Source organism: Leptinotarsa decemlineata, unplaced genomic scaffold (assembly GCF_025532065.1).
Source record: "Leptinotarsa decemlineata unplaced genomic scaffold, Ldec_3_MD MMD2_tig00026369_RagTag_RagTag, whole genome shotgun sequence".
Classification (NCBI taxonomy): domain Eukaryota; kingdom Metazoa; phylum Arthropoda; class Insecta; order Coleoptera; family Chrysomelidae; genus Leptinotarsa; species Leptinotarsa decemlineata.
This window is the reverse complement of record NW_027412709.1, coordinates 6617476-6645293: the sequence shown is the minus strand read 5'-3', so window position 1 is coordinate 6645293 and position 27818 is coordinate 6617476. Positions and strand designations below refer to the sequence as shown.

General features: G+C 32.8%; 1 long non-coding RNA gene across 1 annotated transcript; it reads left to right on the top strand.

Moving 5' to 3' along the window:
- Positions 1-27818, top strand: LOC111512653 (uncharacterized). The gene is made up of 3 exons (XR_002723100.2): positions 1-244; positions 13273-13644; positions 27696-27818. It is a non-coding gene; the product is annotated as an uncharacterized lncRNA (long non-coding RNA).

Genomic DNA, 27818 nt, shown 5'->3' with positions numbered 1-27818 from the left:
ATAACAACGATAATTGATGGGAACCTCATATCATTCTAGTATATATATCATTGAGAAATTCACTTCGTTAAAGATGGATTTGAAAATTATGCTGATTGTACTGATGATCTTCGGACTAGTTATCAGTCAAAAGAGTAGAGGTTCTCTAGATTCTCATATAATACAAGTTGGCAGAAAGTGTTCCAAATATATTACACACAACGGAGTTCAAATAAGAAATTATTCATGCAAGTAGTTATTGAGGGTGAGTATCTATCGTTTTATCCAATACATGTTTTCAATAATTTCCTGAAACCAATTTGTAAAAACATATTAATGATTCCGCAATTGAAATCACTAGAGTTTCTGGAAAAAATTCAAAATTGCTCATAAAGATGCATGATATTTATGGAAAAATTAGTTTTTCATAATATTTGTGGAAAATCATTTCACAAGTAATTCTTATAGTGCTCAACCAATCATAGAACAAATTGGCAAATTAAACGAACTCTACCAAAAAATCATCATTTGGAATCGCATATCAACAGGTCAGACCCTGGTAATTTTCAACTCGGGTAAGTTTCAACATCTGATAGTTGTTGTTCGGATGGGGATGATAGCTGGTCAATGAAAATATAGAAAAAATATATTACTCCTCATTGTACCCAACACAAGACTTGTTAGTTGAAGGCCTGTGAAATAAAATAAGCCAGAAACCCGTGTTAGCGGTTTGTGTGCTTTGTCCATGAATCCTCAAGCAAATACATGAAACATGTTGAGTGTCAGTTAGCATCCATCAATATAGTGTAGCCCTTATGCAAAGATGCTCAGAAAATCTCATTTCCATAAAGAAACCACTGAAATTACCACGAAGAATCTTTAGCAATGTGCGTCTCAAAATTGGTAGCAAAAACAACATACGCCTCTGCACCATTTGCCTATAAGATCTCGTGATTACTATGAAAATTCTCGAATTATCTCAGAAGCAGGTGAAGCTATCTGTCTACAGATCCTGAATCTAAAACAAATTTGAAGGTAATTGAATATCTTATACATTCTAGAGAACGGTAGGTTGTAGTCAATATGGAGAGTAACAGAGTCAAGCTGCATATTTGTAAATTTGATTAGATGATCTTGAGCTCGTAAAAACAATAGTAAAATCATCACGGCGGCTGCTATGATCACTGCTATAACTGCGACATTTGAGTCCTAGTAATCAGAAAAAATGAAGATGAAGTTAGCAGGTGTTATTTGAAATTGTAGCCAAATGCAAGGATTAGCAACACTTGATTTTGAGAAACAACGCGATAGTTATGGTTTGAGCAACAGAAGCCAGCCACTCATCGTGGTTTCAGTCAGATAACCTTGGATTACACATAGATTCTGATGGTTGTTATTAAATATTGGAATTCATGAACGAAGCACTCAGAACTGTGAAGTTCAAACAAGTGTTTCTGGTTTATCGTCAGTTGCTAGTACAGTTTAGGTGATTCAAAAAAAGGACAACCTTTGATTGATGAAAATGAAATAAATATTCGGAGACATTGATAGCCGTTGGTTTCGGAGAGTGAGTAGATACCTTCAATTGGAGGCAAGAACTAACATCTTCGCGGATGAGTTATTCAGAAAAATTCCGGAAACTAACTGTGAAAGAAAGAGTTGAAAATGAAAATATAGTTAACTCCCAAAATAAAATTAAACATGTTTGAAAACTATGAGATTTTTCATCAATTTTTTATTTTAGATCGCCTATTTCATTTCATGGTGGAAAATATGTTTTCAGTAAAGCACATCATAATTTTTCAGATGAAATACAATTTAGCTTCTAATTATATGGAATCAATGAAGTCGCCCCGGAGCGCCAATTAATTTTCATTGTTGTATTTATTTTATTTTTAATGTCATAAATTAAAGTCTCCTTATCCATGGGTAGTTATCATTATATAGGCCGTGTCCTACTTTTTCAATATTACTTACTGTATATAGATATGAAAATCCAATTTTTAGAGGGAGGGGGGTATACGTTTAAAAGGGATTGGTTGTTGGAAATGCAATAATAGAGACTTTCCACTTTTCTACCTTCATACAAAAATGTAGAAAATTCCCAAAGAAAGAGAGAAAGCGGTTCAAAATAAACTTTATTGAGATATGAGGGTCATGCATAGAAGTTATTTTCAAATATAAAGGAGAAAAAAGCCATCTAAACTATAAATAATTTAGATGAATCAAAAAGATGATTATTTCTTATGTTTTATTTTCGAAATATCTCAGATATTTTTAAATTTTTATAATTTTCCTTTGTTCATCCTCTATTATTATCATTTTTTTTTCAATTTCAATACATGTACATTATAAATTAATTATGATTCAGCACATTCATTACTTATTTTTTATTTCAAGTCATGATTGTGTTCTGTACAAATTAACCTAATTCTATTTTTCAATTGCATAATCATTGTTTATTCTTCATATTCTCCAAGATATTATTTCATTTCCTCAACTATGTTTTTGGAATATTCGGGTAACTACTGGTGTACGGTGAGAGTTTATTTAATTCATTTTTTCATTAATCTTTTATTTTCCTATATCTCATACCACCCTGTACAGGCATTCCAGAACACTTGAACCTCTCACGGTTCATCTCTCTCGAGCGAGCGTTGATCGGTTCAATGTCTATTAGTAAGTATTAGTTCTATCGTAAACGGCAATAATTAAACATTTGTTTATTCTCTTCCATATTCACGCATTGTAAAAATATTCCAATATCTGCTATCGAAGCAAATAGTTAAATGTTAAAGTAGTGTTTTATTAACAAGGTTAACGCTACAAAATTCAGTTTGATCAAACAAAGAAACAACTGGTATTTTGAAGATTTTAATATTGTCATTTCATTCTTTCCTCATTTTTTCTCATAGATATCAAATCTATCAACACTTTCTTACAATAGAAATCCGAACCTGTAGCATTATTCTTTTCACAGTTATTTTTTAGAGTTTTCGAATATATGTTATACCAATAAATATTTTTGAATACTGAATACGAATATGAAATGTATTTTACTTTGACTTCACCCTTGCAACAATTTTTCGATTCCATTGATGCCCGTAAAAATTACGCCAATTCAAAATTCCCGATGATGAAATTGTAGTATTGTAGAATGTTCACAATCGCTTCGAAGTTAATCGAAATCGCATTTTCCGAGATGGTGGAGTGTTTGCAACACCGAATCGTTATTTTTAGTTAGTTTAATCTTCCTCTTTGAAGATGATCACTTGGTGATCGAATCACGTGTCGAGGTGTTAAAAATAACGATTTGGTGTTGGGAAAAAACTCCAGTAATATTCATTACTACACCAAAGGTTCCAAACAGTGCATCATAAGTTCGAAAATAATTCCATAACTGGTACGTAATTTGGAAAACTTCATTAAAAAAAGAAGTAAGTGCTCAATACACTATTATTTGTTGAGACTGGCTTTCCAAAGTACTGAGGTGAAGCTTTTTCCAGTTTTACAATAATAGTAGTATCAATAATGATGTCTCTATTTTGTTAGTGGAAAAAATGGTTACTGGAAAATACTACATCTAAAATTTGAAAACTACCAACTCTGGATTCTGAGGAAAAATTATTTTAGATTTTAGGGATTTGATAACTACATGACCGCCTGAAAAGTTTTGTTCTTGAAGAAGGGCTGCGAGTGATAATAATATTATGAAAAAAGTGACAGCATAAAAATGTTTCCTATTTTTTATATTCATTCAACTAGTTTCGCGTAGTTTGAAAAAAAAATTCCTTCTTATTTCGGATATCAATTATGTATCCAGTACCTACAGTTCCATTTTCCGTTTGAAAATTTCATACATCAAACAAAATTATTATATGGAGAAAGTATTATTAGGTAAATCTATTGAGAAAAAAATATTGAAATTAGGGAACAGTGTTGGTAGTTGAGTTTTCGATTTTTTTTAAGTAAATTTGCGTATTATGTGAAATTGCAGAAGAATTTCGTGGGAGGCGATTGTGATAAAAACGAATTCTTGTCAAAAAAATATGTTCAATCGCGTAATCGAAAAAACAACTCGTTCTGCCAGCATACTTTGTAATCAAGATTTTTTACGTTACTTTTGCAAATTCGACACCTTCTCAGAAGTACAATCAATTCGAGACAGTAGGAACTCGCTTACCTCCGGGAACTAAAATTGCAGTGTCGTAAATTTTGACAGGCAGGTTTGTAAGATTCCAGATCGGTAAATGACAGAAATCATATATTCGAAGCACATCGTTCTATGAATCTTACTTTGAAATGTCAGACATTGTTAATCCTTACATCGCACCAAGTTTCGACCACTGAGGGTAGTTGTTTGTAAAGAAGTGACAAATGGTAAACGGTAAAACAAGTTCATATCAGATCAACATGAAACGGTTATTTCAGACCAGAAATTTCAATCGACTTCAAGAAACAATCACCAATTTTACTTTTTTATGTGGACTGGAGAAAAAAATCACCCGTTATAAGTTAGCCTCTTCAGCGACAACTTCACTGGGTCATCACAAATAATCGGAATTCCACATATTCTAGGAAGTCACTGAAGTATATTCTGCTATGAGCAAATTTTGCCTGATATAAGAGACTTTATTTTTTAACGATTTGAAATTTTTGCATTTAAGTTAATAATTTTACCTCAAATGTATAAGTTTTCTTTATATCAGCCTGGTGACCTATTTCTGATGATATTTTGGAAACTAAATTGAAGAAAAGTCAAAAACAAACTCTTCATTTAATATTTTTCAACATCCACATAAATTAACCCTGGAACTGAAACGGTTACATTTTTTCCGTAGTAATTGATCAGGGTTCAAGGGCAGAGAATAACAATTACTGAATCTTCATGTCTTCCTTTCACATACAATATACAAAGTCCTGAAAGAGGCCTTTTTTAAATGACTGTCTGTCTGTTTCTGTCTGTTTTTCCGTTAATGACTACATCGATTAATTAAACGTCGTCTATTCTGTTCTCTTTCGCAAAATACAAATTCAAAACTCTACCTCTGAGCCAATTATTCCTCAGACCATTGGGAACAACTATGGAAACAATATTGTTCTTTCGAATGCATAGTGATTTTTGGTGCTATTTGCTTCGTTTTGTCAGATATGTAAGGTATGCATGTCTTCCACATATCTGTTAGTTTTTGGGCTGCTTTCCATTTTGAGAGTCGGTTGAAATTTTCTTTTTCCAGGTCAGCGCAAGACAAAACAGCATGAGAAGGTCCGATTAGGAAATGATTTGGTGTGACTATAGAGTCTAAAGAAACGTGTGTTAGAGGTTATGAGTTCACTATAATCTCTATTACTGCTGAAACAGTTCCCAGAACATGATTTTTCGTTCTCAGGCACCTCCCACATATAGACTGGATGAAGGATTAAATTTTCATGAGTTATTTTTCAGCGAACAAAATGTTTTGATTTCTCTCTAGATTGTTTAACGGTTCTTGAAGTTCACGTTGTGCTGACTTGAAATCATTTTCACTGTAGAGTTCTTCTGGAAATTTACTTTCACATCCGAATTGTTTCAAAACATTTATAAAACTATCGTGAGTAATTTCTAAATATACAGCTCTGGTGGACATGCAAGTAAACATTACACCATAACATTTTTCATGGCTTCTCTTGACAGTAACCATTAGAGGCCCAAAATCATCTTCCCTTGTCCTGATGAATGATCTTATTGTTTTCTCCAGTCAAGAAGGTGGCAGTTGTCTCATGATTGGTATATTTGGAGTAGCTCTTCGGTTTAACAGTTTTAAATTATGTTCATGATAATGGACTTGCTAGTGGTAATGATTATTTTAGTAATTTTGTGTTAAGGGGCCAAATCTATTGGGTTTCTGAAATAAATTCTCGCGCATCCACCATATTGTCTGGCCGTTTTCATAAGCGAAGTAATTCATCTTCGGAAAATGTTTCCAACTGAATTTTCATATGCTTATCTGCTGACATAATCTCCCTATTATCCAGTTCTTCCACTTTTGTGAAGCATCTAGTCAGTTGCTTTCTTTAACAATTTTGTTCATTTTGAAAAGTGTTTTGAGGTTAGAGTTGGAATGACATTTTCATCAAAAGTCGAGAAAACTTATTCCTTACTTTTTTCCAAAATTATTCTGTCAATTATTTTCAGAATTACATTCTCATACTCCATAGGCCAATTTTCCCTAGGAAAGTCAAGAAGCTCAGGACCATGGGATAATCGACTATTTGAATATAAAAAAAAAATTATGATAGAATTTGCCGATGATGGAAATCTGTAAGTAACGTATTCAAAAAACACTTTGTGAGATTTTCACTGAAAGATTTCACAAAAAAGCAACACGCCCGAAGAAGCCATTGTATGACGAAACACGTGTTGCGTTTGCGTTTAGTGAATATCCCACAATGAAGTGTTTTTCGAATACGTTATAGATCCAAAGTTTGATATCTTTTGTCGCTTCATCCGCAACTTTTTCATTGGAGTCAACATATATCCATCGATTTTTTTTTGGTGAGGCTTTGAATTGTTCCCAAACGTTGGGACACAAAAACTTTTCATCTATGTGGCATCAGGCTGCTTCAAGAGGTTAACTCTTGCTTTTTCATTGACAAAATCTACTTGAACCTAATATTTGTTTTGGTAAAATTGATTTGCTACTGTAGTAGATGATCTCTCAGAAGTATCACAAAACAAATACAGTTGAATTGTCGATTTGCTTTTTTTCAGAGTGAAATATAATCTTCAAATTTTTGAAGGAAATCAGATAAAGATGATTGCCATCTTTCATTGAGAATATCTGTAATTTCATCGTCCCATTTTCCAAATATCTTGGAGACGATTTTTGTTCTGAGTTGTGAAATCAGTCGAGAAACCTAAAATATCAAAAACTGACATGGCGAATTTTCATATTTCTCTCTTGATGCTTCGCAGAAACGAAAGACGTACTTCGCTATACAATGGCTTTATCGAGCATGTCTATACAGGGCTTTTCATGATGAGCGTTAATTAGCCGTTTCTGGCAAACTATTCAACGGATCAACCTGAAAATTCCACAGTATGCATAAGTCAATATGACCTACACGCCTAAAATATTTCAGACGAAGCGGCGTTGTCGCTTCTACTATAAAGTAGCGGCTTCTTTGATTTTTCAAATGAAACACATATTATGATTCATTATCATTTTGTCAACAAATTCATATACTGTTTTCCTATACCTATTTATTACCGTTTAGAAGATATAAATTAATTTCAATATTTTTTTGACCAAACATAAACTTCTATAAATGCTGATAATCTTGAACTCTCTTGCACTAAAACGATCAAATTTGAAATGAAGTAGAGTGATACTATGAGGATCTTCACTCCGAGTCATATTTTCATTTGCCTCATACAGGGTCTTCAAAAAATGCGGATACATTGATCCCATGAAAAAATTAGTGGAACTCATTTTTTTTTCAAATGGAACACCCTGTATATTTCAACATATTTGAGCTCTTCATACAATTTTAGATTAACTTTGTTCAGATAATACTATTTCTATTTTGAACCGTTTTCGAGATAAACTGTTTCAAACGGAAATTGACATGGTTTCCTTGTCATCACTCATTTTTGTAAAACAGATTTCGTTTGATTTTTCTCAATTAGTCACAGATAATACAATGAAAAAATAATTATTAAAATACTCCTCAACCATTGAATGAAACTTCTCTTCAAACAAGAGTTTTATTAACGCTGAAACACGAACTGAAAATAATAAACCCATAAATTAATGAGTTAATTTAATCGTCAGTGTATTTCAGAATATGTTCAAACACATCTCCACCTCTACTTAAACAAACATGTAATCTCTTCAAAAGATTGTCATGTGTAGCGCTTCTGATCAAGTCTGGAGTCACACTATTGTAAGCAGTGTTCTAGGAGGCCAACGAAAAGGTCCATTATTACCAATCCATCTGTCTTCGAAGATTTCGGTTAGAGCTTCGCTGACTGAATGAGGATTATGGGGTGGAGCACCATCCATTTGGTACCATACACGTTATCTTCCTAGTCTATTATTTAAAATAATTTGAATTCCATTCTTCAGTAAATCTTCATATTTTGATGCATTCATCATCATAAAACTCGATATAAAAAATTGACTCATTCTTTATGGCACAAAATACATTGAATTGACGTCTTTCTTGAAAACCCCTTTGGCGGACAACATGGGGATTTTCTGGCGCCCAATAATGACTGTTGTGTTCTATTGAAAACTCCATTTTTTGTGAACTTGGCCTCATCTGTCCATATGATATTGTCAAGGAAATGTTCATCCTCTTGAGTCTTGACAAGTAACCATTCAAAGAATTCCACTCTACGAGGTAAATCAGTCTCTTTCAAATGTTGGACACAGTAGAACTTATAGGGATGTCATTTATGCTTATTAGGAATTCGACAAATTGTCACTTAGGGTATACCTATCTCCCTTTGAGACTCGTGCAGAGAAGCATTTGGAAATGCATGAAAGTATCCCAAAACTGTTATACCATTGTCATCATCATCCACTTCAGTCTTCTTACGAATGATTTTTGGACGGAAGGTTCTATTCAACCTACAGTTTTTTAGTAGTCGATTTATCCCATTATTATTCGGCTTCGGAAGTTGTGGATATCTTTCATGAAATACTCGGCATGTTCTACTTGCAATTCTATTGCACTCACCATAAATTATTAATAAATTCAAGAAATCTTCAATACTGTAACCTAATCTTGACATTATTCTATTATAATTGGTAGCTTTCACAATCAGTCAAAACCATCAACGAAAGTCTGACGTTAAATAATTGATTTATTTATTTTTCCAAAGCACACTATTAAAAAATATTAATGTGTACTGTTGTACGTTAGAGACCAATACCTCAATGTATACAAATTGTAACTTTTTCTAATACCATATCTCAAACGACTTTCTACCAACGCGTGATACAAAGTTTTCAGCTGGTCATATTTCAGTATTTTTTTCAAATTTTTGAATCTGTATATAGTATTGTCTGTAGTTTTTTTAATAATATACATGATATATTGATTCCACTTTGAATGACAATCAAAGACGCCCAAATATTTGATTTTTTCAACTGATTGAATTTTGATGGGTAGACCTTGATCATTGACCTGTATGTAAATTGTTAAAAGGGATGTGTTTTGATTTGTTGCACGTGAATGTCATGTAATTCGTTTTTTCTAAATTTACTGTGTTCTAACTAGATTTTAATACGACTGAAGCCTTTTTTTGCTTTAAGAGAAATCCAGCTCTCGTCTTCATATAATATGGCTGTGTCATCAGCAAATCCTATAATATCCCCACCACTCTCTAGCGCAAAACCATTTAAATATATACTGAAAAGAATAGGACCTAGAACGGTTCCTTGTGGTACACCATACTCGGTATATTCTTCGGTACTACTTGCTTTCTCTTTGAGAGATAACTTTCGAATAATTTCAGTGAATTTCCTCGGACGCCAATGTCTTCTAGAGAATGCAAGAGTAAGGGATGGCTTACAGTGTCGAAAGCTTTCGACAGATCTATGAATAGGCATAAGCATGCTTTATTCTCAGTAACAGCACTGTTGATAATAATAATAATAATCTTTATTCAAAATATACATCCTAATATACAAATGGTAATATGATTGTGAATATTAAATAAAATTTAGACGAAATATATAATATTATTAGATGTTAGATATAGTATTAGATATAACATGCGAAAATAAGAAAATGTACTAGTGGGAAAATGGACAATGAAAAGAAAACAATAGATGCAGATCTTAATCTAATAATTCTGTGATCGTATATATTCCATAAGGGAGTGTTTAAATTGTTGGAGTGAATTGCTTTTTTTAATGTTGATAGGAAGTTTATTATAATTCAATAATCCCTTATGAAATAACGAGTTCATTGTTCTTGAGAGACTAGTTCTTGAAACCCACAGGTCACTGCTACCTCTTGTAGGATAGTTATGAATTTGATGGTTGAAACTGATAAATTCATTGAAGTAAGGTGCTATTTGACCAGTAAGTATTTTAAAGATGAAAATCATTGAAAAATAGTATAATCTGTCATTTATTGTCAACCAGTTCAACGCGTCAATCATTGTTGCAATAGGAGTATATTTGTTGCACTTTAACAGTATTCGCATACCTCTGTTTTGTAGTTTTTGTAGCATTGATATGCAGTTTCCGTCAAGCAGAAAAAGTAAACTGGCACAGTAATCAAAATGCGGTTGAATTATTGATCGGTAAACTGTTAAGTTGGATTGAAATGTTAGTTGACGACTTATCCTTGTAAAGAAAAACATTTTTTTAGAAATTTTGTTGTAGATGTATTGAAAGTGTTTTTTCAGATTCAAATTGTTATCAACTATGAAACCCAGATATTTATATTCTTCAACAATATCAATAGATTCACCATATATATTAATATTGATTGTATTCTTATCAATTGAATTATATTTGAATGGAGTTGTTAATATCATGGCTTTCGTTTTGTTAACATTTAATTTAGGTTTATTTCTGTTCAGAAAGACTGTAATATTAAGTAAGCTCATATTTAGTTTGCGAATAGCATTATCTAAATTAACATCACTTGCTGCGAGTAGTGTATCGTCTGCAAACAAATTTATGAATTCACAGTCTGGAATATAGTTAATATCATTTAGGTATAGTATGAAGAGTAGGGGACCTAATACACTACCTTGCGGTACTCCAGTATTAATATTTATTTCACTCGAAAATACATTGTTGACTTTCGTACATTGGGATCTATTGACTAAGTAACTTTTAAACCATTGTAATACATTGCCAGAAATACCATAGTATTCTAATTTAGAGAGAAGGATTGAAATGTCGATTGTTTCAAAAGCTCTTTTGAAGTCTAAAAATACTGCCACTATAAATTTATTTTCGTCAATTAATAGTTTCCACTTGGACAGAGTAAGTTGGAGGGCAGATTGACATGAATGCTTTGATCTGAATCCTGATTGATATTCCATTAATAAATTGTTATTTTCAATATATGTACTGAATTGGTTATATACAGCTAGTTCTAATACTTTTTCAAGTGGTGGTAAAGTGTTTATTGGGCGGAAATTGCAGACTTCATTAGTATTTGTAACCTTAGGTACTGGAACTATAATACTTAATTTGAGCTTTTCAGGAAATTGACCATTTTTCAAAGATGTATTTACAAAATTCAATATAACATGACCTACAACTTCAAAAATACTCTTAAGAACTTTATTGTTGATAATATCAGCATTGCATTTGTTATCTAAACTAGATATGATTGTTCTTAATTCTTTCATAGTTAGCATTTTGAATTTAGATAGTTTGCATTCGATTACTTTGAGATCTATACATGACCAGGGTTGGGAATTAGGAATAGTTAACCTGATGTCTTGTATACTTCCAATGAAAAAAATATTGAACAATTCGGCCTTATCTCGATTTGTGACTGCTTTTTGCGCATCAAATATTATTTCGTCTGGAATGGGACTATTGTTGGGTTTGATCAAGGATTTGAGAGTTTGCCACATTTTTTTAGAGTCAGATGAACACTCATCAATATTTCGTTTATAATATTCAGATTTTTTAAATTTCAATAAGTTAACTACTTCATTTCTATAGCTTTTATATACTAACCAATTATACTCATTATCATGAACGTTTAAGCTATTTTTAAAATTTCTATATGCCCTATCCCTTTTTCTTGTTAAATCATGAACCTCGCCATCATACCAGGGCAATTGGTTTTTATGAGGGCTGAAAGATTTCAAGGGAGATATGACATTGACGTGTGTTTTGATATTATTGATTAAATTAAAATAAACTTCGTCAATATCACTCAAGTTCATATTCCAGGTAGAATTCACCAATCTTTCATTAAGCATTTCAAGGTTTTTTTGGCTGAAGTTTCTATAGAATTTGGTGACTGGACAGTATGATGGTTGAGTGGATTTAATTGAGACCGTAACAATGTTATGATCAGTGATTCTGGGAATTTCATGTACTAAACACAAATTAACAGGTGAAGAACTCAAAACGAAATCAATCAATGTACTACTAGTATTAGTCACTCGTGTTGGTTCGTTAACTAATTGCTCAACACCTAAGTTTGAAATAAAATTTCTGAATTTCTGCACCGATCTGTCATTAAGTTTTAAAAGATTCAAATTGAAATCACCTATTAATACACATTTACCTTTTTCATTGAAGATATTTTCTGCCCAGCTCTCAAAATGATCAAAAAATGAATCAAACGTGGAACTAGGTGAGCGATATAAGCAGCCTACTAATACAACCTCGTTATGAATCTGAACTTTTATAACTAGACACCAATAAGTCACATCTATAATAATATTCTTGATTAACTTGAAATTGATGTCATTACGCACATAAATTACCACTCCCCTGAGTGGCGGTTTGCAGAGTCACATCTCACAATTTGATAATCTTCAATGTTGATCTCAAAATCTTCAATATCTTTGGTAGTTCGAGCCTCACTGAGCAATATAATTGAAGGACGACAACGAACTATATCGTGAACTAATTGGTCATAATTCGCTGGTAAACTCTGAATATTGGTGTATATAATGTCTGTATTGTACGGTATAGTAGGATGTTTAATTTCTAGTTTTTTCCATTTGACTGCTGACTTGGTTGTTTATTGACAATGGTAGGAATGTTATTGATGTATTTGATAGTTTTATCATTATCACCTTGGTTAATTATGTCTGCTAGTTTTTTCTTCACTGATAAATAATAGTCTCTTTGCATTTTGGTTTGATCCCCAAAAATATTGATGTTTGGTATTTGAAGCGATTTTTTATTTCTCAGTATGTATAGAGCTTCATCAGTACTACTCAGTACAACTTTCAAAGGTCTATTTTTAGTACAAATAGTAGAACAAATAAGTGAAATTTCACTTACATGGTACACTGTCAATGGTGGTCATCTGATATTTCGGAATGAGACACTTGCCTTATTGCCTCTCCTACACCAATATGAATAACATTACAAGATGAAACACTCAATTCATTCACAACATTACGACTTATGTCACAAACAGGTTAAATATACTTATGCCATCTATGACAGTACATAATGACATCCATTCGCTTTTTAGTTGATTCTCAATAATCTTAATACTAGAAAACATTTTATTAAAACAACGATAAAAATAAAATAAAAGCAACAATAAAAATACTAGTCACTATAGTACTTCTTTTTTCAGATGACAAGCCTGTGGAAAAATGGATACACATAAAGGATAACCTACCAACGGGAGTGTTCAATTAATAGGATTATTGTTTTATTGAATGAATTTTCTTCGAAATATTTGTACGCACTAATTAACTCTGAATATGAATTATGTAAAATTATTGATTATCACTCATTTGCATTTATGAACGCTTTGTTTTCATTTGTTTGCCGAAATATCCTATACTAAATTTATACCAAGTGCTTTAAATCATTTTAATCGTCGCCTTAGTAATCTACTGGGTATCAAATTATATTTAAAGTCTGCAATTTTTGAGAATGAAAGGTTTCAACTGTCTACTTCTCCAACTGGAAGAAAAAGCCCTCCCGAAACGACTACTCTCAGGTAAACATCGAATTAGGCGAAAGAAAAAATGAATTCGAAACAATTACTTCTAAATAAACCTATATGGATTTTTTTTGGATTTGACAAATGTCATCTTACTGTCCATTTCTCCAGTCGCTAAGATTATCAACTTCAAATAACAATGGGGTTCTTCGAAGATATCGAACTCAACTACGAATTCCAGATCAGCAGAGCAATGAAGGAAGGTGACATTTGTCAAATCCAAAAAATCCATACATATTTAACTTTTTCTCATCAAGTTTATGTTCAATTCATTGTAATTTGAAATTAGAGATTAATATCACATACACGGATCAAATACCCGGAAAAACCAGTTCAGCATATATATATATATATATATATATATATATATATATATATATATATATATATATATATATATATATATATATAAAGCGATGGGTAGTCTTGACTGACTAGTTAAGGAGAAATACGGAATAATGTTGGGGATGCAGTCAAAATTGCTGGGCTGTTGTTTAAGGAATACTCTTTGTTATATGGTCGAGCTTTCGAGAATGTTTATTCCCTTTATCAAGACATTAACTTGAGGTTATATTAAAAAGTCGAAAATTTCACTGAGAAACACAAAAAAAGTCCTTTTCATTATGTAGAAAAGTTCACACATTAAAATTTTTATGGTTTAAAGAAAAAATATATATAAAATTTATTCAGAAATAACATTTAGAGGATTTGAAATTTTAAATTTTATTTTAACGGCCATGCGTGGCACTTACTAGTGGCGTGGTAGCAACTAGAAAATAAATGATGAATAAATGATGAATTAATCATGATGAATGCGACTGAAATGATCAAAGCATGACAATCACAATACCAATCCATGCCAATCAATTTTCATTTTTTCAACAAATATTCGTAATACTTATCTCGTGCGCTCTAGAATGCAAATACTGCTATTTTTATATTTGTTTATCTGACTTTTGAACTTTGAACTCCTGTTATAATGAGTTGGAAGCATCAACAGCTAATGTTGTCATTTCACTATGAATTGTTTCTTCGAAAACTCAAAATACAGTCGTAATATGGAAGCCGATATAATACATCAAATAAAACCAAAAGTGCTATAAATATATTATTTGCCACAGAGTAAAAAAACGAAACCCTTTGTGGCCCTATATAGGTAAATGTAAGGTGATTTTCATTGATTGAATTGGGAAAACACTGTTTGTTGAGACAAGTAGAGCTAATGTAATAAAATCAGAAATTTAAATGGCGTTTGAAAATTCAGATTATTCTGATCAGTCCCGAAGATATTCGAAAAGAAATGAAATTCTTCTATTTCGTTCAATTCTTGTCTGACGTTACTTGAAGATATATCAAAATAAAAAAGCACTTTCTCATTGCCACTTTCAAACTATACTTATTCCGACTTTTCGTCTTCGAAAAACCATATCACCGATTTATTTTTTTATAAGAACCAATGAAAAGAATCACCCATTATAAGTTAGCCTATTCAGCTGCAACTTCACTAGAGTATTGCTTATTATCGATATTTCCCAAATTTTAGAGTGTCATTCAACTAAGCCTTCAAATGGGTAACTGTTACCTAATATAACAGACTTAATTCTCTAATGATTTGAAATTTTTCAATACTGGCCTTTCTCATTTTGGACACAGTGTATAGTGAGATCCTTCGAGTGTTCAACAAATAGGAAGTTTTTATTCGCTATACAATTCAAATTTGAATACCATCAAGAAGTTGAAGATGCTAATAATGTACTAGAAGTTAAAAATAATCAGGTTGATACGTACCAGGTAGGTATCATTTTTCTTATTATCCAGAGCACTCATTGAAATTGAAACCTGAGTAAATTTATGATGTACTGTTTGGAACCTTTGGTGTAGTAATGCATATTACTGGAGTTTTTTCCCAACACCTCGAGGTGTCGAGGTGTAAAAATAGCGATTTGGTGTTGTGAAAAAACTCCAGTAATATTCACTGAGTAAATTTGTCAATGATCGAACACACTTAACAAAAATTTGACCCGCCTCACGATTTAATTTTAGTCTCATCATTGCCCTAGGATGACAAGGAAAATTAATTGGTTGACAATTCTTCCTCGAACAGATTTGAACCTAAATGTACAACTGGTCAGCTGCGTGGTCTAGTCTACATTTGTGTACAGTGCGATAGCCCCTAACAAAATTAATAGGCTCTTGAGAATTATTTTTAAAAAGGGATAAATTAATAATAGCATGAAAATAATAGTAATAAAGGAAAGAAAATAGTACACATAATACGGAAAAATATATTGAAGTTGAGCTAAGATGCGGGGGATGAAACGGGGTGAATTTTCAGTAAGTAAAATAGTTTTACATAATTTCCACCAAAACTGAACCTTCCATTGGAAAAAAATTTAAAAAATCACTAAGAGTATCAAACAGTTGCATAAATCTTTTCAAGCAGTTTCCTTTGGATAGCCATCTTACATTAGTATGAAGAAAAAGTTTCGCAAGGTCTTCATTTTGTTACTCACAAAATAAATTGAAAAGACGCTCACATTTAGCACTAGGTTTAATAGCATCAACACACTTTATTACTGCATGTAGTACTTCATGTTGAACAGGCGAGATATTTTTAGCTACCACGTTTTTCTTATGAATAACACAATGTATAATAATCATTTCTTGATTCGCATCTTTCATCAATTTCAAGCAGCCATTTTTCTCTTGCTCATCATATTGGGGCGCCATATTGGGGTAGCAGAACATACAGTGTGTCTCACTTCTCATGGAAACACCTCCGTATCTTCCGTTATATTCGAGGTAGAACGATGAAACTCTCTGGACTGATGGAAATGCTCAAAATGCACCTACCACCTGAATGGAGTTGGCCAAAGTGATATACACTGTCCGCCGCTCGCGATGGAACACCCCATTTTTACGGTAAAACATATTAGGAGCCAAAATAGGCTCAAAATTCCTTCAGATTCGTGATCATGACTACCAACTTACTACGAATACACTTTTCTCCTGAAAAAATGTCAGTCCTGAAAAATCCGAATTTGTCTCACTTCTTATGGAAACACCCCCGTATCTTCCGTAATATTCGAGGCGGAACGATGAACCTCTCAGGACTGATGGAAATGCTCAAAATGCACCTACCACTTGAATGGGGTTGGCCAAAGTGATATACACTGTCCGCCACTCGCGATGGATCACCCCATTTATAGGTAAAACATGTTACGGCGCAAAATAGTTCGCTCCAATACCTGAACCCCTTCATTCTATCTGGAGAGTACTCTCAGGTATGAAAGATACAGATGCTGTGAGATGATATCGTCCATTTTGAGCCTATCTGAGGAAAATGTCACAGCACCACATTCTCAGATTATCGAGATAGTGTGAAGCAGTGTATGAAAAATTATCGATGGCGGCATCTATTATAACTGAAGAAGATTATTCGTGAAACTAATTGTGGTGGCTGAACATCCAAATGCTATCCCAATCAGAAGTGAGAGCTCTCGACTGATGAGCAAAAACTGCAAAAAATGGAAAAAATCTATATTTAAAGGTTCACATCTCGAAAACTGTACAATTCTGTGCTTTGGCTGTGGACACTCTTTCAATCAGCACATCAAGAACTGCAACATATCAAAATTTCGGCAAAATTGAAGGCAAGCCATTTCTCATAAAAAATGTGCGGGGTCCTTTATCAAAATATTGAGGAAACATTTTACATCATATTGATGATGATACGATATTGGCGGCTCATCAAGCTGATCCTAGAATTAGTTTGAGAAACTTATCGCTTCAACTCAATATGAGCCGCAGTAAAATATGGAGGTGTTTAAAGTGGCATAAAATGCATGCGTTCAAACCCAAATTTTTACATACTTTGCACGAAGAAGATGAAATCCGCCATATGGAGTATTGTTTATGGATGCAGGAAAATGATCTCAATGACAGGAATGTTTTTAAGTATATCCTATACAGTGATGAGGCTATCTTTACCACGAATGGTGTTGTATCTTCCCAGAACATGAGGTTTTGGGCTGAACAAAATCCAAATTGGGTGGTTAATTGTAGAGACCAAATATCTCAGAAAGTTAATGTGTGGTGTGTTATCCTGAACGGAAATATTATCGGGACATTTTTTTTCGATCAAAATTTAAACGGATGACTATTCGTTGATTTTCTCGAAAATACATTTTCCGATGTGTTGGAAGAACTACCTTTGGATGTGAGACACAGCATGATTTTTCAGTTAGATGGTTCACCAGTTCACAATAGCGGCATAACAAGGGTTTGGTTGAATAGGAATCTACCTATGAAATGGATAGGACCCAATAGCCCTCTCGTAGTATGGTCACCACGATCCCCAGATTTAACTCCACTAGATTTTTATTTATGGGAAAACTTGAAAAATAAAGTTTATAAGGATAGGCCAACAAATAAGGAAGATCTCCGTGCAAGAATTATACAAGCGTGTAGAGAAATCACACCTAGAGAACTGAGAAGAGTTGGAGGAAATAATAGAAGGCGCATAGAAAAATGTGTTCGATTGGAGGGGAATTTCATGGATGGCACGAAAATATAAAATTGTCAACAGTTGAATCATTTGAAATTGATTGTTTTGTTTTTTAATTGAAAATGTGATTTTGAAACTAGTACTTTGAAAGAATTTTGAACTACTTTACATTTTTCGCCACATTTCGCCTTGTTTTTTTTTAAATAATGGGAAAATGAGAATATGAACTAACTTCAACCATCCTAAAACCTCACTGATTACATGTTTCCGTTTCTCTTACAAAATTACCATTTTCTCTCTTATTGAGAAGGAATAACTTTCCTGACAACAAAATAAAAAATAAATCATTTATGTGAAAACAAAAGTCGAGTTACTCTTAAACAATTTCGTTCATGTTTTGATGTCAAAACCAAAAAAAAACTTCAATTATAACGGAAGATACGGGGGTGTTTCCATGAGAAGTGAAACAAATTCAGATTTTTCAGGACTGAAATTTTTTCGGGAAAAATGTGTAATCGTAGTAAGTTGGTAGTCCTGATCACAAATCTGAAGGAATTTTGAGCCTATTCTGCCCCCTAATATGTTTTACCGTAAAAATGGGGTGTTCCATCGCGAGTGGCGGACAGTGTATATCACTTTGGCCAACCCCATTCAGTCCAGAGAGTTTCATCGTTCTACCTCGAATATTACGGAAGATACGGGGTGTTTCCATGAGAAGTGAGACACACTGTATAACAGAAGTTGACAGAAGTTAACAGAAGTTATTATCGGACATAGCACTCAAGAAAGTGGCAAACCATAGACACGTGTTTCGGGCTTTTGGCCTATCATCAGTATGGTGCAGCCAAGTGTAAGGATGGGTAACACTTAGTTACCAAAAGATAGAAATTTAAATGCACGGAGCCACCAGCAGAAGCCAACCTCACACTTAGCTGCACCATACTGATGATGGGCCAAAAGCCCGAAACACTTGTCTATGGTTTTCCACTTTCTTGAGTGCTATGTCCGATATTATCTTCTGTTTCTGTATCAAGACACTCAATCAAAAACCAAGAAAGGTACTTAATAAAAATAACTGCGTAAACGCAAACGATATATATATATATATATATATATATATATATATATATATATATATATATATATATATATATATATATATATATATATATATACATATATATATATACAGGGTCCTGCAACAGTGGCGCGGTGTTCCATATCTCTATATAGGAAGCAGATAGGAATCTAATTTTCTATAATATTACCTTATTGCTCGAGCTCGACAAAATAAAAATATTGGCGGTCACACAGGGTGTTCGATTTTTTCTAGGCGGATCCCAACTGTGTCTTTTTAAATGGCAACCTATATTTTTTATCGCTTTTTCGGTTTCTTCATAGAAAATAAAATAAACTTTATGTATATCTGCACTTCGAAAATATTGATGGTTTTCGAGATATCTAGCATGACAGGTTTTTTTTTCCAATATTCGTCACTCAGAATATTTGAAATTATAAAGTGGTGCCAAGTCCAGTTGAAATTTTTTTTTTGGTCGAATATTCTACATTGGTAACTCTCTCAAACGATATATCTGAAATCGACCTGTGATATACAGGGTATGAAAAACCGCTTGCCAAATATTGTAAATGAAAATTTGCAAAATCTTCCTTATATTAAATGGAACACCCTGTATATTATTGATCCATAAGAAGCGCCAACGAAACCTCTACAAATTTCATTAAGTATTTTCTATGGCTAAGTTCAATAGTTTTTCTTAAATGAGCATTTCTTTCGAAAAATGGTCATTTTTTCAAAGCGAAATCCATTTGACGACTGATAAAAATATACGAAAGATATCTTGTTTCAATTTTGTACATTAGAAGGTGTCCAAACAAATATTTTTTAACGAAATAAATGTATGTACCTATCACTTTTTGCTAAATGGAAAATTATTTTTTCATTGGATGCAGAATTTCACTCATAAATCGTGCAATATCAAACCAAACAAGTTAAAAGAAAGAAACATTATAAATAACTATTTTTTTCATGTTATTATATTCATTCAGAGCTTGAGTTCTAGATATTCAAATTTGTCAACTGGCAAATTACAAAACTACAAAAGGGAGAGTTTAATTAAGGTTGATAATGAAACTTTTATAAAATATGTTCAACATGTCTTCCATTTTCTTGAATGCAGACCTGAAGTCTATGTTTGAAAGACTGTTCTACCCTGCGCAAGACAGCTGGTGTAATGCTGCGAAAAGCATTCGTTATTCTAAGTCGCATATTTTCGGGAGAAGTTGGTGGCTCAACGTAAACCATATTTTTTATGTATCCCCATAAGAAAAAATCTAGTTTCGTCAAATCTGGTGATCTAGCGGGCCACCGTACAGGCCCATTCCGTCCTATCCATTTATTGGGAAATACTTCATTTAGATGATCTCTCACTTCTGCCGAATAGTGAGCAGGTGCACCATCATGTTGTAACCACATTCTATTGCGGAGGTCAAGAGGAATATCATCTAACAAACCTGGTAAATCATTTCGTAAGAAATTGAGATACATTGCACCATTCATATGTCCCTCAAAAAAGTATGGACCAATTACATATTCTCCAATGATGCCTCCCCAGACATTTATCGACCACCTATGTTGATAATCCACCTGTCTCAATAAGTGAGGATTTTCTGTCGCATAATAATGGTAATTATGTCGATTTACAAATCCATTTTTATGGAATGTCGATTCATCCGACCATAAAATATTATTGAAAAAATATTCGTTTCGACGAATTTTGTTCATGGCCCAATTGCAAAATCTCACTCTTTTCTCGAAATCAGCATACAGTAGTTCTTGATGTAACTGAACGTGGTATGGATGCAAGCGATGTTTCTTCAATACTCGTTGCACTGATCTCTTACTTATATCCACTATTTCCCCAATTTGTCGTTGACTCCTACTAGGATCTTCTTCAACAGCAAGAAGAACTTGCAATTCATTATCTTCATTAGTAGCTGGCTTGATGCGCTCATGTTTGGAATAATTAATAGATCCAGTTTCAACGAATCGTCCCAAGACCTTTCGGAAAGATCTTTCATCTGGATGCCTTCTATCTGGATACCGTTGAGAATAGATTCTACTTGCCAATAAACAATTCCTGTCTGATTCACCTAATATGAAAATCATATCAATCAAATCACTTTTTGATAACAACATTCTGATGAAATTATACCGACAGTTCAACTTCACGATTGACTAAAAATTTCAATATTCATTTGCAGCCAAATATTTTGTTTTGTCATTTGCCAGACTACTTGATTTCCAATAAATATTTCATTCGCTGAAAGGTTGTTTTAGACCGAAAGAATATGGCACAAATGCCGAGATTTTTGAAATTATTGTAACTATTCAAGAACGTCCATTTTGTGGTGTAATTCGCAACTTGTTTATCTAGCAACAGGTAATTTTAGGAATGGGCGATATTTTAAGGAAAGGGTATTTTTTGTATATTCTTATCAGTCGTCAAATGGATTTCGCTTTGAAAAAAATGACCATTTTTCGAAAGAAATGCTCATTTAAGAAAAACTATTGAACTTAGCCATAGAAAATACTTAATGAAATTTGTAGAGGTTTCGTTGGCGCTTCTTATGGATCAATAATATACAGGGTGTTCCATTTAATATAAGGAAGATTTTGCAAATTTTCATTTACAATATTTGGCAAGCGGTTTTTCATACCCTGTATATCACAGGTCGATTTCAGATATATCGTTTGAGAGAGTTACCAATGTAGAATATTCGACCAAAAAAAAATTCCAACTGGACTTGGCACCACTTTATAATTTCAAATATTCTGAGTGACGAATATTGGAAAAAAAAACCTGTCATGCTAGATATCTCGAAAACCATCAATATTTTCGAAGTGCAGATATACATAAAGTTTATTTTATTTTCTATGAAGAAACCGAAAAAACGATAAAAAATATAGGTTGCCATTTAAAAAGACACAGTTGGGATCTGCCCAGAAAAAATCGAACACCCTGTGTGACCGCCAATATTTTTATTTTGTCGAGCTCGAGCAATAAGGTAATATTATAGAAAATTAGATTCCTATCTGCTTCCTATATAGAGATATGGAACACCGCGCCACTGTTGCAGGACCCTGTATATATATATATATATATATATATATATATATATATATATATATATATATATATATATATATATATAAAGATAAATAGAAAAGTACTATTCTGATCACTCCCACATTGATTTCAATTCAGGAGATTTAGTTGATTCATCCATTTGTACTGAGAAATTTTTTTTTCAGTTTTTCAACAAGTTGTTTCTCAATATCTTCACTTATTTCGTCTATTCTTTTGTTGACAGTATTGTTACTGAGTGGCGTAGCTTTTACATCTTTTTCCAGAACCGTTTCAAGAAATGCTGATATTGACGGTTTTATGAAATTATTTCCTATAGTGTGATTTTTCCAGTTTCAGCGATAAATAAAGAAATTTGATTACTAGCCTCAGAAAGACGATTATTTGTTAAAGAACAAGCAGTAAATACAGACTGTAATTTTTTTTTTCTAACTTTTTCTTCACTTCAAAGTTAAAGTAACTCAAATCTGAATTTATATGAGCACTACGTATTGCCTTCAAATGAGCCTCAAGACGACCTCGTTTCATTGACTCATTGGTCAAGCATTGCTATCATAAAAGACAAAACGGCATCCGTTTATCGTGAACTGCGGGTATGAACCAAAATTAATCCGAATATTGACGAGTTTTTTTCTTGTTCGTTCCCCAAAACAATCCTCCTAAATAATCTCCAAAATACCTATTTTATTTTGATGTTTTGTGATTTGATATTATTGAATATTAAGTTCTTGTTACTGTATAATTTGGAGTAATTTTCGGTGTTAACAAACAATAAAAATAACTTTGCACCAAAAATGTATGAAAATAATTTAACTTTTCAAAAAATTGAACGTGGTTAACACCATAGTTGTGTATTTTGTAATATTACAGGCTTTTAAAATAAACCGTCGTATACAGGATGCTGTGTATTTATCGTTCAAGCAAAAAAATTTTCCGTAGTACCCATTTTTAAAAAATGGGTAAAAAAATGAAACTTCACTTAGATGGCCACGACTCTTGCCTCAAAATCAAATATTGGAAGGTTCCTCGTATATTACGTGTGTTTTACTGTATTTTGTTGATGTATGTTTAGTTTTAGAGAATGAACAAACTTTTATCAAGAATAACTTTTTGTCGAAAAACCCTTAATAAATAAGTTTCCCATATAGTGCATACTTCTCATCATTATGAAGTGTACTTGTTATAATATTCTGAAAAATATTCTCTATTAAAACATCGAAGTGACTCTGGATTATCACTGTCCAAAATTATAAAATAATACATAAGCTGCTTGACTATTAATTCTTTATCTTTATACAAAAAAATGTGAAAAACTTCTGATGGAAAAAAGAAAGTAATTCAGTATGAAATGACCTCTTTAAAATGTTTTGTATAATGAAGCGTTATTCTCCTAAACTAATATCTCCTAAATTATACATTTTTCAGTTTAATACACTAGACAAGCGATTAGACTTTTCATTCAAATAGAAGTCATGTACAATGCAATTCTTTCTACTTAACCTTTCTACTTAGGTATGTGCCAAATAAGTTTGTTTGAAAATTTTCAGCTGATTCATCGTGTAGTTTGATAAATCTTTCGAGGTAGGATTTATATGGGTGGATGGGTTTATATACAACAATATTTTCACCATCATCCTTGATTTGGTTTTGATTTGGTCTATTAACAAAGCATTCATAAGGGGCCGCCTGGAGGACAAACTGTTTTTACTCAGCAAGAGGAAGTTGTAACAATTCTGTCTGCCGTAACTTGCAGTAAAGAGGGTTTTCCAGTGTATATTGATGTCAACAAATAGTTACAAAAATGTTCCTCAAGATGGGCAAGGAAGACGGGTGACCCATTTCAAAAATAATATACCTGGTCGAGACTGGATTTATTCACTTATTGAAAGATATCAGTGGAGTAATGCAAAACTATTTAGAAAATTTGAAAAAAAAAAGGATTAAGAATGGGCCTTTGTCAATTTTTTTCAAATACAACGAATAAGGCCGATATTCTTAGAAAAAATTAGCAAAGGTGAAAAATACCCATAAATTATAAACCATTAAAAATCAGCAATCATATTTTGTGGGTTAGGTTCAGGTGTAACCTGGCTTCTTACGTAATTAAGAAATCTCAGGTTTTACGAGGCAAAACAGATCTTGAAGAGCAATATTTTTGTGAGAACCGACCACTGTTGCAGCTCAGAGCCCAGAACAAAAAGTAGTTGAATTCAAGCCGACTGCTTCACGGATTGGTTTTATAACATGTTTTTACCGAATACAAATAATTGGCCAGGAAAGAAGGTTCTTATTTGAGAATAATTTGTCGTCATACTTCGCGGACGAAGATTTTCAACTCAGCAACAAGCATAATATTGGCTTTGTCTTACTCTCTCCGAATTCAGTTCATCTTACCCAACCACTAGACGGTAGCTTCTTCAGACCTTTAAAGACTGCATGGAGTCATTAGTATTGAAGTGGAAAATGCAAATTTTGAAATAATCAAAATTTTAGACAAAAAAAGGGGATTTCCCAAGCCACTGCGGCTTACTCTAAAGAAATTACTTCCTTTGGAACTCACTCATCCCAAAAAATTTACCACCATATGTAGTCCAGATTTGATATCGATAATGATGATCAACTGATGGCAGATTTTGATAGCCAACTCGTATACGCTAAACAAGTTAGCGAAACGCGCGTCGAGGTATAGCATTTTTGTTCTGGTGAAGGAAAAGTGTTTTCTATAGATTATCTTGTTCGTAAATTGCGAATCGGTCGATATCCGGTAGAAATTTCTATCAAAACTAATTGTTCAGTGTATTATAAGATTTTGATTTCTGGATAGAAACGTGCACTGGCTTCTCAAAAAAAGTATATTTCAATGCCTAAGGACCGATAAAAAGCTGTGTGTTAATCATCGTCATGATATTTTGTGAGTATAGCCCGTGGGGGCTTATTATAACCTACACTTATTCAAACTTGACTAAATCCAATCCAGCTTTTCTGCAAAAGAATATTTCGGCACAGAATATTTTTTCTATGACGACGACCTGAATTTTCATGTGCAGAATGTGTGAATCAAAGTTTAATCCGACCTGCTCAGGGGTAATTTCTGAGATTCTGCTTTTACAGCTCAAGTAACGAAGGAGCTCTTGATCTCCATTGTCACAGAAAAGACAGTTCGGGTTATTTAGTCGACGTCCATTTCTGTAGACCCAGGGTCGGATTCTTGATTACTTTATGGTCCAAAAAAGGTAGTTAGAGAAAAGAGAACAAGGCATCATTTTGGAGAACTTACATCTCCACAGGTGGCACCTTAGATAGGGGTATTCTGACATCTCCTGCTGCAAGAGGGGTCAGTATTGAATTATCAACATTACTGGCTAATAACTTCAATGACTACAGATGTATGTGTGACATTCATCGGAATTTTTTTGTCAAAAGTCCAAACACAACAACGATAAAAATCATTGAATTGTGCTAGAAGAGAATATTTAACACACCACAATGGAATGAAAGAGATGCAAATCTAGCTCATTTCTCCTCGTGTTAGTAGAGAGAAGCCGTTCAGGAGAAATCAGATATTGAAAACAAATATTTGAAACAAATAAATATATGACTCTTATCCCGATGTCAGGTACTAGATATCTTGGGAATTATAATTATGTAGTAACTAGTCCCAGACTTTCTGTAATACAGTACCTGTTTTATCCTTCATAATTTATATGATATCCATGGTATATATTTAGAAGACAAGATCCGTGGTCATCTTCTTCACAGGTACAGAATATCCTTGAACTTGCGAAATTTGATCCCAAATATATCCCTTATTGTCCACGTTTTCACCTAGTGATATTTGCATGATATATTGAGAAAATCCTAATGAGTTAGAGTATTGAAACATTTCCGTTACTCAGTGAAACGATTGGAATACCCACCAAAATTCTACGAATTATTTGACATTCCTTATTGGTCCCAAAATAATATCTGGGCACGAATGTCTTTGTATTCAGTCGGCTTTGATTTTTTCATTTTATGTTCACCGCTGCGCTTCTACAGACGGAAAAACTCCTTCGAGTAAACCCTATATTGATAATGTGAGTTATGTACACAATTATAATTATTAGTTCGAGTCTCGCATTCAATTTATCGTATACAACAGCATTGGTTTCTATTTTTTATATTGTTTCAGCAACAAATATGGCGCTAATTTCATTGCTATGAAATATTTGAATTGATAGCACGATTACTCGCACTAGTAAACTGACAGCTGTAATTTATTCATATTTCACATCTCTTTGAAATTACTGTATCTTGAAGATGAATCCGTAATATATTCACTGGTACTTTCGTAAAGCCTCCACCATCACTGTTATAATTTTTTCGATAGTATTCATTAACCACGGTACATTGGGTCTAGTTATGTCATCTCCATCTGTATCAGAAAAATTGATCAGGTCTAAGAAATTTTTTTCAAAGATATAATTCTCTTCTTAAAGTTGATTGTGATGAGAAATATTCATCATATGAGTTCATTTCTTCTTTATTAACCACGGTTACCATTTTTATTACTTTCGAATTGTATCTTCAACACTGAATAACATTCATTACTTTCTAACTCTGAAACAAGATCTTTCTTCCTAACAGTTCACGACCAAAATCACAGAAGCAAAATTCAAACTAATGAATTCAATAATTTATTGCGATTCCAAATGCCGAATAATCTTTAGAAAATTTCTTACATTAGTCATATTGAAATGATATAAACGGATTTAGAAGAATTCAGTAGGTATATTGCCGAAGTCGCAGTACGCCAGTTCTACCATTGTGTGACCGTATGCGAATCAAAAACTAAAAGAAAAAAACTTTTTTGAAAAAATTTCAGATGATACTTCTGTCAAATCTAGTGGTGGGATGATGGACATGCATTAGTTGCATTCATGAGAAGTTTGCACTTCAGTGTAAATGTGCAAAAGAATACAGTGACAAATGATAGAAGCTGGCAAATGTTTTTCAAAAAATTCTGAAATATTTTTCATCCTGCTGTAGATGAATGTGCTACCAATTTTTTTAACATTTTTGGAATATTTCAACGCACAAACAAAATGAAGCCAATGTCTGCTTCATAAGGACAGAGTTGAAACACATAATTTATCTAAAGTTCTCTTGTAACATCAGTTCTTCACAAAACTTAGTGACCTTATATAGTAATTGAATTGTAAGAACATTCCGAACATGTTCATTTGGGGGGATAACCAATTATTTTTGTTCCAATGCAATATTGTATATGTATATACTATTCACTACTTCCTGTTGCAGTTCATAATATTTTTTGAATGACATATTAGTTGATTCTCAATAATCTCAATGAGTCACTATAATACTTTCTTTTTCAGATGGCAAGCCTGTGAAAAAAACGGATGCCCCTAAAGGATAAACTATTTACACACACTATTCAATTCTGGCTATAAATTATGTAAAATCAATAAATATTACCTATTTGTGTTTATAAAACCTAA